Raw genomic sequence first — 7,880 nt, forward strand, 5'->3', positions numbered from 1 at the left:
CTTGGGATCTCCAGTCAACTAGGTTGGGTTTCCATTAAGATGACTCATTAGCTTTCGGCTTTAATCCCATTCCCCTCGATGAACTATACTTGCTCTCTTGTCAAACCTTTTGTAAACGGATCCGCTAAATTATCTTTTGACCTGATATAATCTACTGAGATTATCCCACTTGAGAGCATCTGTCTAACGGTGTTATGTCGTCGACGTATATGTCGAGACTTACTGTTATACATATTACTTTGTGCCCTTCCAATTGCTGATTGACTATCGCAATGTATACATATAGCGGGCACAGGTTTAGGCCAATTTGAAATATCTTCTAAGAAATTACGAAACCACTCAGCTTCTTCACCAGCTTTATCCAAAGCAATAAATTCAGATTCCATAGTGGATCTAGCAATACAAGTTCGTTTTGAAGATTTTCAAGATATGACACCTCCTCCAATAGTAAAGACATAGCTACTTGTTGATTTAGAATCCTTCGTATCTGATGTCCAATTAGCATCATTGTATCCTTCAAGTACTGTTGGATATCTAGAATAATGTAATTCATAACTTATGGTATATCTTAAATACCTTAGACTGATTATTGCAGTCCAATGGTTCTTTCTTGGATTACTTGTATATCTACTCAATTTATTAACTGGGTATGCTATGTCTAGTCGTGTGCAATTCATCAAATACATTAAGCTTCTTATAATGCGAGAATACTCAAAAACTTATATGTTAGGACCAGTATTTTTCGATAAATGAAGATTTACATTAACATGAGTCTTTACTAGACTACCGTCTTCTTTATTAAACTTTTCTAATATTTTCTCAATATAATGAGATTGAGATAATACTAGACCATCTGATGTTCTAGAAATCTTGATTCCCAGAATGACATCAGCTTTGCCTAAATCTTTCATATCGAAATTTTTGGTCAACATCTTTTTAGTAGTTTTGATTATAACATCCTTACTATCCATTATTAGCATATCATCCACATATAGGCACGCAATGACATATCCAATTTGAGTGTTTTTCGCATAAACACATTTATTACACTCATTAATTTTAAAACCATTTGACAATATCACTTTGTCAAATTTTTCATGCCATTGTTTGGGTGCTTGTTTCAATCCATATAAGAATTTTACAAGCTTGCACACCTTCTTTTCTTTTCCTGGAACTATAAAACCTTTAGGTTGTTCCATATAGATTTCTTCCTCTAATTCACCATTCAAGAATGCAGTCTTAACATCCATTTGATGTATTTTTAAATTTTGCAATGCTGCAATAGCTAGTAACAATCTAATGGATGTTATTCTTGTGACTGGTGAATATGTATCAAAATAATCGAAGCCTTCCTTTTGTCTGTATCCCTTAACATCAAGTCGGGCTTTATATATATCAATTGAACCATCAGGCTTCATCTTCCTCTTAAAAATCCACTTATACCCTAAAGGTTTAGTCCCAGGAGGAAGATCCACCAGCTCCTAAGTATGATTTTGCATGATGGATTCAATTTCACTATTTATGGCTTCTTTCCATAAAGGAGCTTCAGGAGAAGACATAGCTTTCTTATAGCTTTGTGCCTCATTCTCCAATATATATGTTAGAAAATCAGGACCAAATGACTTAGACGTTTTAGCTCTTTTACTATGTTTAGGTTCTTCCTTATTTTCATCATCTATAGACTCTTGATCTATATTCTCTTGTATATTGTTATTAGCAAAATCATGATTTCTTTTAAGATGATTTTTACATGGAAATATATCCTCAAAGAAATAAGCATTCCTTGACTCAATAATTGTATTGACATGAATATCAGGAATGTCCGATTTATGCACAAGGAAACGATATGCACTCTGATTTATGCACAAGGAAACGATATGCGCTATTATTCTGTGCATAGCCTATGAAAATACCATCAAAGGTTTTTGGTCCTATCTTAACTTTCTTAGGAGTAGGAACCGCAACCTTAGCTAGATACCCCCACACTTTTAAGAATTTATAGGAATATTTTTGACCTTTCCATAGTTCATAAGGTGTCACATTTGTTTTCTTTTGAGGTATTTTGTTGAGAACATAATTAGCAGAAAGCAAAGCTTCCCCTCATAAATTCTAGATTGAACCAGAACTTATCAACATAGCATTCATCATTTCTTTTAAGGTACGGTTTTTGCGTTCAGCAACACCGTTCTGTTGCAGTGAATAAGGAGTTATAGTTCGGTGAATAATACCATGTTCTGAGCAAATGTCAGCGGATGGTACTTCGTATTCATCACCTCTATCACTTCTAAACGCCTTTATCTTTTTGCCAAGTTGATTCTCAACCTCATTCTTGCAATGTTTAAACATTTCCAAGGCTTCATCTTTACTTTTTAACAAGTATACATAACAGTATCTTGTGCAATCTTCAATAAAAGTAATGAAATACTTTTTCCCACCTCTAGTTGGCACAGATTTAAAGTCACAGATATCACTGTGAATTAATGCTAGAGGTTCAGTACTTCGCTCTATAGGGTGAAATGAGGTTCTAGTCAAATTTTCTTTTACACATGTTTGACATTTTTGATTTAAATCAATACTAAATTTAGGTATAGACTCCATGTTAATTAATCTACGAATCGTTGATAAACGCCAAATATTGCATATTCAAGTGCCCTTGTTTGCATTAGTTAAGTCCATTAGTTGATAAAAATGTATAGTTTAGCTTTATTTGTTTGCTTTTGTCTACTTTCAGGTTGGTTCCCCCGAATATGATTAAAAGAACGGTTTTGACAATCCTTTGAAGGATCAGAACACGCCGTTGCTGGGGATCTTTATTTGAGCCAAGTTTCTTGAGTCAGCATGTGCGTGAGTTTTGCGGCCTTGCATTAAAAATGACGGCCGTGTCACCGGACCAATCAAAATGGCTAAAGTGAAGGCTAAGTGCTCTGAAGACAAGGCTCCGCGGGCGCTCGCCAATCACTTCAGAATGCTGCCTTCATCCGCGGGGCCCCGCAGTAATCCGCGGGCCCCCGCCGCCAGCTCTGCCGACGCCCGCCGTTTTGTCAAGTGAGCTCCCTCGGTTGCCAAGGACCCGCGGGCGCCCGCCAGTGCCCCGCAGGCCCCCGTCGATCTGCAGAAAGTAGATCACCTACTCCTGATTTCAAGCTGCATTTTGTCTCCTAAGTAATTTTTGTGGTCCTTATTGCTTCTAGGGTAGTTGGAGCTCGGGATTGTGTGGTGAGAGAGAGGATTTTGGCTTGATAAAAGAAATGAAGCATGTATTATTCCAGGTGGCATATTTTTGCTAAGTTCTAGAGGGAGAAAGAGGAGTTCTTGAGGGTTTGTGTATTTTGGGTCCTCTAGGTGCGAAAATGGAAGGTTTCTTCATCTCTTCTCCTTCTTCCATGGCTCCTATGGGTAACTAACTCCCTTTCTAGGGAGGTGATGAAGCCCTACATTGTAAGTATGCTCTAGCTTTTGGTTTATTTTGGGGAAAATGATGTATATATGTGACTACTTCACAATCTAGAGGTTATATGTGATGTAATGAATCTAATTTCTTATAAATAATTATGATGAATGTATTATCTTGTCTTAGATCTTATTTTCTGATGATTGTATGACTTGCATTTTAATAGTGACAATGGAAATGAGATTGTGAAATGAATTTCTTGGTATGTTGTATGAGAATCTTGATATTCTATAGCTTAGGACCTTCTTTGATGGACTATTCTTGACTCTTGACTTCATGTACTCTTACCATGTGATTAAAGGCTTGATAATCTCTAACTTAGGAAACATGTTTAAGACTACACCCTAGTTTAGGTAGTTCAAGCATGTGTAACTTTGATAGGTTATTCTTGCCATTAATTTCATGAATTTCTTGAAGGAATGTAGCAATTTTGTGTTGTAGCATTTCATAGTCACATATTTGTGTTGTTTCCCCTAAGTTTACCTCAATTAGCATGCTTATAGGGTAGGTAGTGGATTCACTTCTCTAGTCTTCTCTACGTATATCTCTTTCATCTAAGTTTCTTGTATATTATTGTTTTAAGCACATTTTAATTTCAAGTGACAAACCAAGCAAAACTCTATGTCCCTTGATCATTCTAAAAGTGATTTTAGACACTTTGGTTACCATAAACTAGTAGTCCCAGTGGTTCCACTTACCCAACTAATAGCCCTATTTTACAATGATTTGTGCTATTGCAAAGGTTGATGTATAATTGACAACTGATCAATCATATCATAATTAACATGTCCTAACCTACCATGCCACATATCAGATGACTCAATCATATAAGCAGAAGAAGCAATAGCTTTATTATTATTATTATTAACTTTGGGTACAATAGTCATTACATTGTGATAAGTGCTTAAATGTTGCACATTTTAGCACCTAAGTTAGGGTATTTCAGTCGTTGTAGCTATCTTAATTTCATGTTTTAGTCCTAATTTATGTTTATGTGTATTTCAGGGTAATAAAGTTAAACTGAGCTAAGAACGGTCCATTAAAGCCTTTTTAGAGTCAATCAAAGATATTCAGAAAAAGCTCAGAAAATGGCAAAAAGGAGGTCGCAGCCCATTGCTCGTATAGTGTGTTTATTCTTCAAAAGCGGTCAATCTCAGGCTTTTGATGATGTTCCCAAAGATGAAGAAGCAAACTAATGAGTTCGGGGCTAAAATGGAGCTAAATAGGGCTTAAAGGAAATTTTCAACTCTGGGGGGATCGATCCCCAGGGTGGGGGATCGATCCCCCAGGACTTAGCAACATTACAGTTTTTATTTAATTTTTGGGCTCATTTTGGGAACTGTTGGGCTTTAATGAGATTGTTACTTAAGGCCCAGTGAGCCATTAGATTAGGGTTAGTTTTAGTTTTTATTTAGGTAAAGATTATTAGAAAAAAAAGAGAGTTTTATTTTATTTATTTTTCTGTATCGTAGTATCGTATTTTCTCTCTGGAAAAACACGCGAAGAAAGGGAAAAAGAAGAACAGGTTAGGGTTTGGAAGAAAAGTTCAGAGAAGATGAAGCAGATGATGGGGATTGTCCTATCTTCGACTCCATCAACCATGAGTGGCTGATTCTTCTACTTAGGGTTGGATAAACCCTAAGCATGTAACCTATTCTCTCTCTCTTTTCATACTTTTTGGGGATTAATTTATGTAATTAGTGTATAGTCTTGAATATTATGAATTAAATTCTTCCAATTGATTATCTGTATTAATCTCATATTGTCTTATGTGCGGTTGATTGATAAACAAATTTTACACACGAATTCTTTGTTAATTGATTCTTGTGATGGCTATGCATGGTATTGCTTAGTTGTAATTGTGTTTCAAATTGATGAAAAATGCTTACATTTGATGGATGGTACTACATGTTTAGGTTAATTTGTTGTTTAATTAGTTTTAAATTCATGTCTAATTAGTTTAATTTAAGTTTAATTAATTTAATTGCAATTCAATTATTAGGTAAGTAGACCATCCATACTTATGTTTGAATTCCATACTTTTTGTCACAATTGCATTATCTTCTAGATTAATGTGTGTTAAATTTGTAACTTGGATTGATAAATCATGCTTTGAATGGGTGAATTGCACTACACTTAGTTTAATTGTCATTAGGTAGTTGATTCATGCTTGAAATTGATGGTTTACACTTTTCATTGCTCTTGTTAGCCACATATAGATTACATAGTATTATTTCCCCAATTAGTTGAAAGTGAGTGAGTTAGGGAATGTGCTTAGTGGTGAATCCTACACCCTAAGTCTCTTTCCAATCTCTTAAACTCTATTTCTTTATTGCAATCATTTAGTTTAAAATTAGTTTTAATCACAAACAAAACCCTTTTGGCAATCACAGAAGCACTAAAGTATAATTCAATTCTGGAAAACCTATAATTGTTTAGATCTCTTGGGACGATCCCTGCTCACTTCATACTCCATAGTATAAGTGTTTAGTGGTTTTATAAATTTTAAAATATGGTGCCCACTTGACATTATTTCTAAACCTAAAGTGTTGTGCATTATTTTGTGCACACGCTCGGTCGCACCATAGTTTTGGCGCTGTTGCCGGGAATCTAACGGTTTTGAAGAATTGAATTAAACATTAGTTCTTTGTTGATTGTCTACTTTTAAGTCATTTTAATTTTTAATTTTTTTTTTATTTGATTTGTCAATTAGGTACTTGAAGCAAAGTGGAGCAAACGCTGGACTTAGAAGCAATTAAAAAAAAAAAATTGAAGTTGCTTAAGGACCATCTGTAAGTTCTCTTTAATTTTAGTACTTTAATTGTATACCAATTTGCATGCTTTGGACAGCCCAAGTGGAGGCTTAAATTGAATTGTTTTATTTTTAAGTCCAAGCATACCTTCTTGTAGAAGGCATCGGCCCGTGTGGAGGCATTTATTTGTTTTAAGTGCATTGATATTATTGAGGAGTTTGGGAACATCGTATGTGGAGGTTGAAATTTTGAAATGTTGATGTGTTGACTTGTTCTAGTGCATGCATGGTCGTAGATCACTTAATCGTCCTCTTGCTCCTGTAAATCAAAATCTCGAAATTTTTCTTCGGCGTTTAAGAAGTAGTACTAGGGATAGTCATCTTAATCTTTTAAATTTTGATCTTCCATCACCTTTAATGGAAGATCCAATTGAAGATCCCGTTGTAGATCTTGGTCATGTGGATCATAATGGTGTGCACCACCCACCACAAGTTCATATTGTGGATCCTCAAGGTGTGCATCCACCCTTGGGAATGCCACAACCAGTTAATCATGCGGTGCAACAACCTAATCTAGGGATGCCAAGGCCAAATGTTGTTCCCCCAATTGGTGAGCAACAACAACAATATGTTCAAATGGCATACCCTCAACAAGGTCAAATGGCATATCATCAACAAGGTCAAATGCCATATCCTCCTCTCAATCCTCTCAATCCTCCAATGGTCCTTAGGGATCGTTACACTCCAAATCAATATAATGCACCTACTTGCATTCAATTGCCAAATTTTCGTGCTCATCATTATGAGATTAAGGCTTCCACCATTAACATGTGCCCCCTTTTCTATGGGTTGAGCAATGAAGAGCCTTATAAACATTTAGATGAGTTCTTGGAAGTTTGTTCCACCGTGAAAATCACGGATGTTCCGGAAGAAGTCCTAAAAATGAAGCTTTTCCCTTTCACTCTTCGGGATAAAGCTAAATATTGGTTCAACAACTTGCGGCCAAATACAATCACCTCTTGGGCACAATTGCAACAAGAGTTCTTAAAAAAGTATTACCCCGCAAGTCGAACTGATGCCATGAGAACTTCCATTCGTGAATTTAAACAACAAGAAGGAGAACCCCTTCATGAAGCATGGGAACGTTTGAATGACTTGCTACGGAAGTGTCCACATCATGACATTCCTAAGTGGCAATTAGTTCAATGTTTCTTTTCAAGTTTATCCGATGCCAATAAGGGCATTGTTGATGCTTCTTGTGGCGGAAGCTACATTGAAAGAAATGAAGATGAAATTTGGCAACTTTTCGAAAAAATGAGTGAAAACTCAATGCATAGATCTTCATCTTCTAGGGGTAGTCACCTAGCACATATGGGAGGAAAGAAAGCTATAAATCAAATAGACTCTTCCATGGAAATTGCCGCTGAGGTCAAAAATCTTACTCAAAGGTTTGATACATTCCTTTTGAATCAAGGTCCGGCAACTCAATCATATCCTCACCATTCCAATGAAATGTGCATGACTTGTTCTAGTTACACTCACCATACTTCAAATTGCCCTCTTGGACAAATTATACCAAGTGAGTCTCAAGAACAAGCAAATGCTGCTTTCATTCATCAAGGGAACAACCCTTATTCCAATACTTACAATCCGGGGTGGAAAAATCATCCAAACTTT

General features: G+C 36.0%; 1 non-coding gene across 1 annotated transcript; it reads right to left on the reverse strand.

Annotated features, from left to right (window-relative positions):
* Positions 1–7,280: 7,280 nt before the first annotated feature.
* Positions 7,281–7,387, reverse strand: LOC132272068 (small nucleolar RNA R71). Its single transcript, XR_009469958.1, has one exon. It is a non-coding gene; the product is annotated as a small nucleolar RNA R71 (small nucleolar RNA).
* Between the last annotated feature and the right edge of the window lie 493 nt (positions 7,388–7,880).

Source organism: Cornus florida, unplaced genomic scaffold, assembly GCF_030987335.1.
Source record: "Cornus florida cultivar Cherokee Brave unplaced genomic scaffold, ASM3098733v1 CherokeeBrave_3.0.0_Hap2_Chr08, whole genome shotgun sequence".
Classification (NCBI taxonomy): domain Eukaryota; kingdom Viridiplantae; phylum Streptophyta; class Magnoliopsida; order Cornales; family Cornaceae; genus Cornus; species Cornus florida.